Raw genomic sequence first — 12,429 nt, 5'->3', positions numbered from 1 at the left:
CTGCAGCCACTAGCATATTTGGAGTTTTGGAGGGCTTATATAACCATGTAAATATATACATATATATACACATATATATATATTTATACACAATTATATATTCAAAGAGATGCATGCAAATAAGCCACTGTTCTCAGAAATAAACAATCATGCACATGGGAACCAAAACTGAGCAATCACAGAAAAACACAGATTTCCAGGGGAAAAAAAGAAGGCAACCACCTCTGCCTGCTTTTCTATTTTTACTTGTGCTTTCACACCATTACGTTAAATGTATTTCATAAATTAGTAATCCGGCCGCAACACTTGACACTCCTGTAGGATACTGTGAATCACTATGGCCATTTATTCGTTTGCAAACTTCATTACACCGGGAATAAATCAACACATTACAATATCTCAGCCAGCCAAATTTAATTTTTTTTCAGCTCCCACTTCCTTTTTCGTTCTCTCTTGCTCCCTTCTTGCCCAGCACCTCCCCACCCCCCAGCAACATGGACAGATTAGGCTGCGGCGGACCAGTCATTATGAAAATCTATCGTTAATACACTCCCAATGTCAAAATGTCATAGGTTTAAATACAGAACCCAAAAATAAGAAAACTAACTGACCTTCTTAATTAAAAAATTATGGATTGCAGGGTAATCAGCTGGAGGGAACACTTGGGTGCTGGGAAGGCAGTGGGCACAGGTGGAGTGAGGAGCTGCTACTTTTCTGCCTCTATGCTGATTTTTTTTAATTTAGCACCTCGCGCAAATCCAGATTAAAATAACTCCAGCTATTGATCTGAGCAGTGGAATTGACATTAATTTTAGTTCACTTCTCACTTTGCAAAGGGATCAATAGGAAGTAATAACAGCTGACATCCCCGCTGAAAGGAGGAGAAAAGACGGGCTAGAGACAGAAATCGAAAAGCAACCAAATAAATCAGCAGCTACTTTTCCACGGCATCAGACAAACTCCAAACAGATTGCAAAAAGTCTTTGTTGAATTAACTAAACAAGGAGTAGAGGGAGGGAGGGTGGAGATCAATCTAGGAAGCTATATAAACTGTCTACCAAGTATGAAGGTTAGATGAACATACTGAAAACTAACTCTGTTTTTTTTTTTAGTATTATTTTTTTATGGCTACCCATATGCACACTTAGTGGCTTTTAGAGCAACCCTGTTCAAGGTGCACACAAATTACCTGTGTAATCGTATATGTTCCTCATAACGAGGCTAAACACACCACGACCAAGGCAAATTGTATCAAGAGCCTTTAGCTCTGAACCATAAAAAAAATCTCTTACCAAGAAACAAGTAGTAATCAGTTCTCTCTGGTTTAGTTTTGAATCCTCTGCTTACAAAGGTTGTAGCATGGTGCTGCATAAGTTAAAAGGAAAGTCTGATAAAAGTAGGAGAAGGCATGACAGAGCTGCATTTATCAGGCATCACAAGCATTCACCAAGTGGAGAAAACAGCAGTTACCACTGGTTATAAGTGTAAAACCCACTTGCTAATCAGCCTGCAAAGAAACGCGCTCATATGCAAGCACATGCACACCCCATGCACAGCCACCAGATCTGCAAATCTTTTACTAAATGTTACTCAGAGTTCCTACTACTAAATCACTTCTCTGCTATCGATTAAAATAAATAAAACACACCACTCTGGTTTCTACAACAGGTTGCATTTTTGTGGTCTCTCAACCATTTCCAAATGCCAGAGATTAAAGTAATGGGGCAAATTAACGTCTTTCTCCCTCCAGGAAAAAAAAAAAAAAAAAAAAAAAAAAAAAAAGTTTTCTTGCGGAAAAAAATTAATTAACAAGATATAGGGGAGGAAAAAAGATTAAAACATTAGGAAATCTAAGAAAATTGATGATGCATGTAAATTAGGAAATACCCAGGAAAAAAAAATCACAACATCCATTTACATTAAAAAGTTTTTCCCCATAAATGTCAAGTAGGAATTTAGAAATATGCTCTGCGCAGAAAAGCCAAAGATTATAAAACAAAATAATGCCAGCTGTTTGGGGATTTAAGTGCTCAAATGGATTATATATTTGAACCAAACTGGATTTCCTTATAATAAATAAAACAAATGCAAGCTCGAAAGCCAACAAAGGAGAGCTCTCATCACTGGATTAAGATACAAAGGAAAAACAGTTAATTTTTTTTCCAACGCGCGAAATATGCCAACTGCAGCCGCACACCCGGACAGCTGCCGTGGAAACCGGTTTAAGGGGGAAAGGAAAAAAAATTAGGAGCGCGGTGAGCGGAGGAGGCGGCGGCGGGGCCGGGCGGAGCGGCCCCGGTCCCGGTCCCGGTCCCGGTCCTGGACTGCGCCCCGCTTCTGTTTGGCTGTAAACTTCTTATTCAAAAATTTAAAAAAAAAAAAAAAAAAAAAAAAAAAACATTTTTGTTTTATTTTATTTTTATTATTTTTTTTAGAAAAAAAAAAAACCGCGGGGAAAAGCCCCCGGGCCTGGAGGGCGCTCCCGCGGCGGCGACTGCCGGAGGGAGGAAGCACCGGGGGTTTGGGAAGAGGAAAACAGAGAAAGAAGGAAAAAAAACGCAACCCACAGCCTACCCATGGGTTTGCTGCCGCTTCGCCCTCGGCCCCGCTCCCGAGTTGGCGAAATCCGAAGGCAATGCGCTCCGGGGGAAGCCGCCTCCGGCGGGCAGCGCGGGCGGCGGGCGCGCCCCGGGCCCCTCACGGCCCCTCACGGCCCCTCACGCCCCCCGCGGGCGGCCAGGCTGGCTCGCAGCGCCCGCCGCCCCCCTCCCGCCCGCTCACGGTTCTTCTCTCCCGCCCGAGGAGATTGTTCAATAAACCCAAATAAAATAAAATCCGTCGGGGGTGAGCCCCGGGCTGAGCCTACCAACACCGCCAAGCCCCGCCGCTCCGCGCTCCCCGCCGGCGCCTTAAACAGGTGTTCGGCAGGGCCGGGGCCGACGGCCGGGTCCGACCCGGCCCGGTTCGGCTCGTTCCCGCCCGGCCCCGCACGTCCCGCCGGGAAGCGGCGATCGGGACGTAGCCGGGGCCGCTGCTCTCCTGCCGTCTCGGGAATTATTCACTCCCGGGGAGGGCAGCGGGAGGGGGCACCGCCAGCCCTGTCCGTGCAGCCCGGTAAGTCGCCTTTCCACCCCTTCACTTTTTCTTCCTTTTTAAAACCCGAGTTACAAAGATCATCAAACGCGAAGATGCCCAGAGTTGTTTGGATTTATTGCAACAATCACTTACCATACACATTTCCTGTGTGGAAGGATAAGCATTCAATACAACTCTTTAAGTAGACAGTTCCTAATGATTTCATTGTGGTCAACCAGATGGTTTTTATGTATTTAGATCTGAAGGTGAAGAATTATTTTCCATGCTTCCAACCTATTTACAGACTTCCCTGGTCTAGAGCTGGGGTTGTTGGTTAAAAGAAAGAAAATCCTGCAATTTCTCGATCGCATCGCTGGATGATCCAGAAAGTTTTCTAAAGAACCTAAAGCAAAAACAGGGATAATTCCTTTCACCTCTTCTGGCTTTCCAAGCTACGCCATTTACATGTGGAGTAATTTTAGCTCATTCGTTGAATAACGCTGCCAATTTAAACCGCCTCTCTACCTTTGTTTTATCTGCAATAATAAAACCAGAACAACACCGCATGTGAGATCCAGGCACTTGGTTCCTACCTGGAAGCAGCCAGGGGCAAGGGCGGCAATCTTTTAGAGATGAAGGACCCGAAGAGGGGCGAGGATGTTGGACAAACTTCAGCCGCGTCCAAAATTAAGCTAAATGCGACTTAACAACGAGTGGTCAAAAAAGAAATTATCGGTCTTTGAGCGGGGATCGCGCATTTTGGGGACGGCTTAAAACTAAAGTTCGCCCGGGGACTGCGCGATCGCAAAAATGAAAGCTTCGGAGTAAATAAAATTGCTGTCTGGGCAGTGTTGCTTGAACGCACAGAAACCCTGGCGGGTGTTTTGGATTTTGGTTGGTTTTTGTTTTTTGTATTTTTTCCCCCGATACTTTTATTGCAAAAATAAAAGACTAAGTTTGTATATTTTAAAGGGGAAAAAAAACCACAAACAAAAAAAAAAATCCCAAACCAACAAACCCCTGGGTGGATGCGTGGATCTGCTTATTTCCTTTGAAAAAAAGTTTTTGTTTTGCAGCTGCTGGGAAATGAAATTGTCGCTGCCCAGAGCGACCGCGGAGAGAGTGAGCGCCGGGAGCAGCGGAGGGAAGCGAGGAAATAACTGCCCGGCTTGCCCCACCGAAAAATACGGAAGCAAAAAGAAAAGGAAAAAAACCCGAAGAGTTTTAAAAATGGTATCTATTTGGGAGCGAGGGATCTGTGCCGGTCTCCGGGTCCGGCCGGGCTCCCCCTCGCCGTGCGCGGTCCCCAGCCGGGCTGCCGCGGCGGTCCCCGGCACCTGATCCCCCTGGTGGCTACCGGTCCCCCTCGGGAAGCCACCGGGGGGGGAGGATCCGGGCAGCTCGGGGCTCGCCGAGGGTGCGGGGGGGGCCCCCCTTTTATCTGCCTTTCCCCTCGGCATTACCATGCCGATCCCCACCCACCCGGCCCTCCCCGCGGCCGGCGCGGCTCCCTGCGGCCGCTGAGCCGCCCGGCTTCCCCGGCGCTGGGGAGCGAGAAGGAGGAAGAGGGAAAGGGCGCGGGGGCTGGGATGGAGGTAGGAGGGGGGGTTGAAACTTGCCCTGCAAAGTTTGCGTGTGGCCGGGCGGGCGCGGTGGCCGGTACTCACGGTGCGGCTGGCGGCGGGCGCTGCGCGGAGCTGGCGGCGTGCGGGGAGCGGGGCAGTCCCGGGCGAGCTGGCCCCGCTGCCCGCCCGCCGCTCGCATGTAGCAGCGCGGGAGGCGGCGGGGGTGCGAGGGAAGGAGCAGTGCTGCCTCTCAGTGCCGGCTCTCATCAGTGAATGAGCCTCCACTCTCCGAGGGGCTCCCGCCGCACACACACACGCACACACGCGCGCACACACACACGCACACACACTCTCACACACACGGAGCCGGGCTGAGCACTGCATACATTAGGGCACTCGGGCAGTATGGGAAATGCAGTCCAGGACCGGCGCCCACCCGCCGGCTGCCCGCCAGCCGTGGCCCCCGGAGTTGCCAAAACGGGGCGTCGGGGGCTGCTCCTCTCCCGGCAGCGCCGCTTCTCCTCCCAGCCCCGCCGTGCCGACCTCACCCACCCGCCTGGCACTGGTCATATTTTCCACCGTGCAGCTCCCTCCCAAATTGCTGCGGGACGCTGCTGGGCCCCCTGGGCGGCAGCTTCCCCGCTTCGGGGCAGCCCCGTACCCTTCCGGCCCCGAGGCAGCCCACTCCCCTCGGGATGCCCATGGGACACAGCCTTCCCTCACGAACCCTGCGGCATGTTCTGGCATGGGATGGGCATGATAGCCAGGGGTGGGCATCGTCCCCAAACTTGCCTTGGACAGCCACAGCCGAGCCAGAGAGCGAATTAGGGACTTCACACTCCCAGTGTTTCCCAACAGCGGCACGCACGCACGGCACTCACACTGCTGTTTTAATGTTTCCTGGATGCACGTCGCAGCTCTGCACAAATCCTTCTGCACACACGCTCCACCTCGGCCACAGGCAACTTCCCTGCCAGCCCTAGGATTGTCCCGAGCAAAAACTGCCCGTCATAGGAAATGGAAGAGCTAGTTTTAGATGGGGACTCAAAAGAAACACTTGTCTCATTGTTTCTTGTGAAGTACACCAAACATTGATCCAAGAGACTTACTTTGCTCAAGAGCAAAGTGTTTTGTGTTTTTTTTTCTTCAACTGCTAAATAATTTCAAGTTATTCTCAAAAATAGCATGGGTAGCATTTTATGGCTCTTCTCTAACTCTGCACTGGCATTCTCAAAATATGACTCTGCTGTGTGACATACGCTGAAAGAAGTCCTCTCAACATAATCAAGGACTTGGGCAATATTCTGTGTATGACAGCAAGAGGGATCATATGCTTATGTCATCCAACAACTTTTGTGTAAGCAGTGACTCATCACTGAAGTGTATGGGCTGGCTTTACCTGTTACTCCAGGATCACTGAAGGTACCAGTCCCTATAAAACTGTCCACAGGCACAGCATGAAGTGTGTCCTCAGGCCTTAACTGGGTGCAGAATGTGATAGTTTGCTTTTTACTGGACTGAAACCCACCCATCTTTCCTGCAGCATTTCAGAGTTAGGTCTTATGCAGATAGGTCTTTATGCTTGCATGACTTTTGAATGACAAAATCTTTTGAAATGTTAATAATAATAATGACAATAAACACCTTCCTAATTTTCACTTGTAAATTTCAAAATAAAACAATGTGCATTTCAAGCTTTTCAACTCAGGAAGAAGGCACCTGGGGGAAGGAGCTTCATGTACTTTCTTGACACAACCACCAGAAGCCCTCTTCCCTGCTCTCACCTGCAGCTCAGCCACTCAGAGACTGATGATACCCACCAGAAAGTGCCTGCTTCCCTTCAAGGCACCTGCTCCACTGTTGCTTTCCTGCACACTGTGTGTGAGAGCAAGGAGGATGGCAAGGCAAGCAGCAAGTGCTGCCTTCTCCCACAGATCAGCCATGGCACAATGGCAAACGTGGGCTCAGATTCCAGAACTCTTTTTCTGCTTTGTGTAAAAACTGGCATTTGGATAGTTCAGGTAAAAATCTTTCACAAATTGGAGCAGACATTATTGTGCATGTGTTTTGCACATCAGTAACACCTTGTAGTTACCCTCTGACTGACCAAAGTTATCTTTTTTTTTCAAACACCTCTCTGGAAACAGCTACCCCACAGGCTGTGCATAGAGATGTGTCTCAACACCTGAATTCTGCCATTTCGTCTGGGGACCCTGAATTATTTGCCACCACACACATTTCCAAGGCACTCATCCTGCAGCATGCTCATCACCAAAAGCATCAACAGTTCAGGACTTCAGTAAATATTCCACAGGATAGTGTATATAAGCCACATTTTAAATAACATCAGAGTTTGACACCCTTCAGGAAGCCACATTAAAAAGCATCCCTTATCTCCCAGGTATCCTGGGGAAAACATTCAGTCACAGCCCAGCTTGTGCTACAGATTCACCATCAAAATTACAGAATTCCAGGGGAAAAAAGTGCTCTTATTGTAAAGCTGTATTTTCAGTACTTACAGCATCATGAAAAATGATCCCTCAGATTTAAACTTCTTTCTTTTGTTCTTAGCCAAAAAGCTTTTTTTTTTTACTCTTTCAGTTTCTTAGTATGGAAAAAGGGATCTGAATCCTGCGCCAGTGTCCAATTTATGCTAGCTGAGAACCAAGCTCCATGTTTTAAGGCTTGAAAAAAAAAAAGGCAGCTTTATTTAACTTTATGTTACTGCATCATCACACACAAACTTAATACAGCTTGGATTCAGGGAACAAATCTGGCATTTAGCTAGCTTCTGTGAGCAATGTCTTCAGAGGAAAATAAGAAGATACACTCAAGTTATTTATATTTGTAATTACCATTAATCTGTATTACTAATGAGGATTTTGATCCTGAAAATGGATCCATAAACATGGACTCCTGCACCACTATGGAGCTGTGATATGCACAGAGGCCCATAGGAAAATTTTCCACTGAAATATATATGCTACACTGATTATTTGGACCTTAAAATAACTTTGAACATCTGATTTAACTTTGACTGTGTTGTTCATCTCTAAGAGTAATAGGGTACACCTCCAATTGTGGGGGTTTTTTTCACTTAATATTAAAACAAAATTTGAGATTGTTGCAGGCTATCACAGTGCTGTCCCTTCCCATTGCAAACACTGTTCTAAATACTGAAGTCAAAGTTAATATATACAATCCTGAACCTACAGGGTTGATTTCATGCACTTAACTTTATGCATACAGATTTCAACAGGATTACTAATCATACATAAAGTCAAGTACACATGTAAATTCCACCATGAACCGTGCCTTGACTGGAAGTCTGCTGTATTCTTATAGTACTAACGTGCATCCTTAAAACAAGACACCCTCTCACCCCTCCTTATGTCGTCTAGCTGCTGTTGTATAAAATATGACTGAGAAATGTGATAAACTGTAGCAGCAACTGCAGAAAGCAAGGACAGACTGTATTGTATGTGTACCTGCAGCACATTGGGGTGTTATGACAAGGAGCTGCATTTGTTGGGAGCTGCTCTGTTGTGCGCCCTATTCAGTCCCCCAAAAAGTGACACCCCAAGAAAGTGCTGAAATTCTCCAGTTATGGAACATGTCCTGAAGTCACTGGGACCATCACCACCTAGAGCCAGACCCAGACCATTCCTTGCATCGCTTCATCTGCAGTATGGGTGGAGAGGGGAAAAGATGGCAAACTAATTACTCGACTGATTAAAACTGAACTTTTTCCCGCAGTCGGTGCCGGAGGCGGGGGCGCTCCCGGCGGGGTGTGGGCGGCTGGCTGCCGTGTGTAATGTCCATGCCCTCTGCTGGCTACAGCCAGCGGTCTCAGCTGCGTGCCCCCGCACCCTGCCCTCGCCGCTGCCACCGCGGCCACTCCGGGGACGAGCTGCTGGCACGGCTGCCAGCGCCACAAGTCCCTGCTGTCCAAATGATTTTATCCCCTGGTTTTGTCAGAGCTGTGGCCCTGGTTTAAGCATCCCTAAGCTGGTGGCTACACTCCAGGAGGACAGGAGCTTGGAGGCTCTGCAGTTAGCTGTGCCTCATTCCCATGCTATTAGCAAGGACATCTGAGATGAAGATTGACCTATGAGTTTGGGACCATTATTCTGTTCTTAGCAGCTGATCTGGGCTTTACTCTAGTGGTTGGTGTAAGGATTGTCCCAGAGCTCAGGAGAGCTAATACGAGATCTCTTCATCTTCTGAGCCATCTGTGGTTGCCCTCTGCCAGAGCCCTCTCTCTTCATAGGAAGAATTTGGCAGAGGCAGGGCTGAAATAATACTATCTGCCAGAAAATTGAGATTTAGAGTTGGTGCAATCTCAGTGACTAGTCTTCCCAGAATGAGAAAACAATCCTTTAAAGGACTTGTTGACTCATAAGACTAGTAGTAAGAAAATTTTCTTCAGCCTACAAAAATTTTCTATGGCTGAGAGATAAACTAATTTTCTTTTTCTTCTTCTTCTTAATCATTGTCATCATCATCATGTTCATCATCATCATTATCATCACCGCTGTCATTATCAGTATCACTATCATCACCCTCACCTAGATCTCTTCCAAAGCCTGCTGACTAACACAGAAGAACCTCTTGGTTTTGCTTTTCATAACACGCTGCAAGATGTCAGTATAATTCTAAACTTTTCTCATCACTGAATCTCTACAGCTGAATGGAGACCATGCCTGGAGTTTTGCAAACAAGTACTATGTATTCTTTATATATCATTGTCCTGCAGTATCATTTCCTATACGACCTTCCCCTTGGAAAATTCCTTCTCCAAATAAGAGGTTGTACATTGGTGGCAGATGTCAGACAAGTAACTGCATCAAGTGTTTCAGGAAGATTGCTCTTATGTGAACATCAACCACATTATCATTTCTACAGCTGAAGCCTGACACAGCTAGAGCCGTAGAAGAGGCACTTCTGGGACATGAGCTCCCGAGGAAAGTTCTCTCCAAAACTCTGGTAGCCACAGTGTGTGGTTTAAGCACATGCATGCAGCAACACCCTTCCCTATCAATTGTTTCTAAAATTTGGTTGCAGCACTGGACACTTGTTTTCTCTACTAGCATCCACTCTTTTTTCAAGGCTTTTTAAAATCCCTCTCTGAGCAATATCCTGTTGCTAGGAGTTCCACAGGCTAATGGTGTGGAAAAATATTTCCCTGTGAGAAGAGCTACACCTGTCCAACCCCCCTTCTGTGCACCATCCATCACGCTGACAGCATAGGTAACTTGCCCGGGATCATGTCAAAGCGTGAAATAGCTATAAAGGCAACGCATATGTGTTTGTCATTTTTGTCATTAATGGGATCAAGTAAAACTAAAGCAGAGCTATTGAACTGTGTCACAGAAGCCAGGAGAAGTTGGAGCCATGTCCAAGAGCAGTTCAGAGTGGTGGCTCCTGCTTTGGCCCACGGAAAGTGCATGGGGTGAGCAACACTTTGATCTTCTTATTTATTTGTGTTTGATGTGACTGTACTGCAAGAAAAATGCTGGGTTCATTTTTGGGTCCCAAACAAGCTGTATACCCTGGGGCAGGGGATCACTACCTCCACAGCCTGGACCTGTGGCTCCAGGCTCTTCCTCCTCCCTTCCCAGTTCAGCAGGGAAGCCAAATTCAGCATAGGATGGGAAAAAATACCCACCTCCCCTTTTAGCCAGGCAAGCAAACCTGAGCAGGACAGATCTAGTGAGCTTTTAAGGCAGCTCTCCGGTGTGATTAGTTAGAGCTTAACATGAGATAAAATCAATTGGAAACTTGTGTGAGTTAGGACTGCTCTCATCAGTCAGAGTTTGCAGCAGCCAAGTGCAGCATGATTGTTATTAATATCTACTACAGATATGTAAGCTGAAATGGGGCTTCAGAGTAAAAAGGAAGACAAGTTGCTCTTGCCCAAGAACATACAAATTGTGCATGTAATTCAGGGCCATGCTGAACACCCAGCACATCTGTAGTGGTGGAAACTGCCTGTTCTTAGAAGAAAATACGCTATAGGTGTCTTAAATGCATGGGCATTTTCTCATGATACTGCATTACACACAAGGATGTTGTTTAGGAGTTTAAAGTGCTGAGTATTACGATGTCTGTGGTCCATCCCAGGAGCTGCATTAGATGTGAGGCAGCCCACACACCACAGGTGACTTCAACCCTATGCTTTGTGCCTGCCTTCTTTCAAAGGAAAAATGCTTTCTGCCAATGCAGTAAGTAATTCTGTATAAGGCTGGACCTCAGCATCAGCTGTAGTGCTCACCACTGTGACTGCTGTGATAATTCCCATGCTGTCACATGAGTGGGATTGCACCATAAACTCACACACCTTAGCCGTGCTGATGGCCAAGCCTACATAATGGCCCAATGCATTGGTGCTAATGATCCAGTGTTTATGGTGGCCCACAGCACCGTTGTCATGCCAACGAGATGGTATTCCTCTCTAGAAAAAATAATAATAACCAAATAAATAAATACTTCCTTTCTTTAGACTGATCTGTCTGTTTAATAGGAGTTGGAGATTAAAGCTCAAGGGAGAAAAATCCCGTCTGAAATACAAACCAGTCTCTGTTCAGATGAGAGCAGAGCAAAATGTCTTTATCCCTCTACATCCCCTCTGTGCTGTGCAGAATACTCTGTGCCAAGCTTCCCCTCCAAGGAAGCAAACCCCTCCTGTGGCAGGGCAGGGGAGCAGGAATTTCTGCCTCACCAGTTCCTCCCTGGGGATTTGGGTCAGGCTCGGGACTTCCATGCTGAACCCCCATATCCTGGTCCCATGGCAGTGTGGCCCCAGCAGGGACATGGCACGAGGAAAGCCTATCCCTATGGCTGCCACGCTGCCCATGAGCATCCAAGCTGCCCAACCTGCCTTCCACTCTGTCCCAGCAGGTGCTGTCCCAGCAGAGCTCAGCTCTGAAGCACCATCAGGGTACTCGCAATAGGAAGGGTGATGCTACATACCCAACTGAGCATCGCTCCCCAGGATCATCCTTTCCCTGTCTGAGAGGCTGATGTGCTTCAGAGCTTCGTCTCTTCCTTACCTCAGCCACCAAACCTGGCTTCAGCACTCATTTTCTTAAAATTTTGGATGGTTTTAAAAAAAATTCATACAGAAATAAACTCCTTCAGCTGAATTTCAGCACTTGGCTCCTGGCTGTCACTATTCCCCTCCCAGGAAATTATCTATCTTCCTCTGAGAAATATTTTACCTCTGAGAAAGAATTTTACCAGTCTTTCTCACAAGTCACTTCTGACATGCATTTCCCATTCTGTTTTCTTGCCCCTCTCTTGTCCTTTAATCCAGCTCACATTACTCTAGCAGTAAATTATTTAAAGCAGGCAAATACGTGCAACAAGCCAGGTCTTTGTCAGACATGAGCCTGTTCAGAAACTGATACACTCAAAATTTCTTTATCTTGGCCCAGCTTTATCTTGAGCTAGCCTTTTCTGCCAACCAGTTGAAATGCCTCATATCCCATCACACAGTCCCTGTGCCCTACATATCACAGCCCTTCAAATTCCTGCCTTGATTGTTGGATTGTTGATCCTATTGCTTCTGCAGTTTTCCTGTAGACTCAACCCCTCCATGGGATCAGTAAGGTAGAATTTACTGTAATTCAGAAAATTATTCAGATAACAAGAATAGCTTGAATTTTAAGAGCAAATAACAACAATAAGACTTGGAAGAGGCATAAGTCCTTACAGTACAGGTTGGACCAGCAACTGGCATTAAGAGGAAACTGTCCCAGGGAATATCTTGTCCTGTCACTGTAGTTTT

General features: G+C 46.8%; 2 protein-coding genes and 1 long non-coding RNA gene across 13 annotated transcripts in view; 1 reads left to right on the top strand and 2 right to left on the bottom strand.

Annotated features, from left to right (window-relative positions):
• RNF220 (ring finger protein 220) overlaps nt 1-6,285 on the bottom strand; it is a 215,095-nt gene extending 208,810 nt beyond the window's left edge. For 3 of the 11 annotated variants that reach the window (XM_056497104.1, XM_056497108.1, XM_056497111.1), the window contains exon 1: nt 2,575-2,705. The gene's annotated coding sequence lies outside the window, so the exon portion shown is untranslated. Of the gene's footprint in view, nt 1-2,574; nt 2,706-2,866; nt 2,910-3,228; nt 3,630-3,668; nt 4,162-4,742 lie in introns of those variants that run through there. The other 8 variants (XM_056497102.1, XM_056497109.1, XM_056497107.1 and 5 more) reach the window with 5 other exon arrangements.
• Nucleotides 1-12,429, bottom strand: part of RPS8 (ribosomal protein S8) — a 301,449-nt gene that overhangs the window by 253,350 nt on the left and 35,670 nt on the right. The window lies entirely within an intron of this gene.
• Nucleotides 3,024-6,298, top strand: LOC130255985 (uncharacterized). The gene is made up of 2 exons (XR_008841043.1): nt 3,024-3,114; nt 4,152-6,298. It is a non-coding gene; the product is annotated as an uncharacterized LOC130255985 (long non-coding RNA).

This window comes from Oenanthe melanoleuca, chromosome 8, assembly GCF_029582105.1.
Source record: "Oenanthe melanoleuca isolate GR-GAL-2019-014 chromosome 8, OMel1.0, whole genome shotgun sequence".
Lineage (NCBI taxonomy): Eukaryota > Metazoa > Chordata > Aves > Passeriformes > Muscicapidae > Oenanthe > Oenanthe melanoleuca.
Note: the sequence above shows the minus strand (reverse complement) of the source record. Positions and strands in the feature narration are given on the sequence as shown.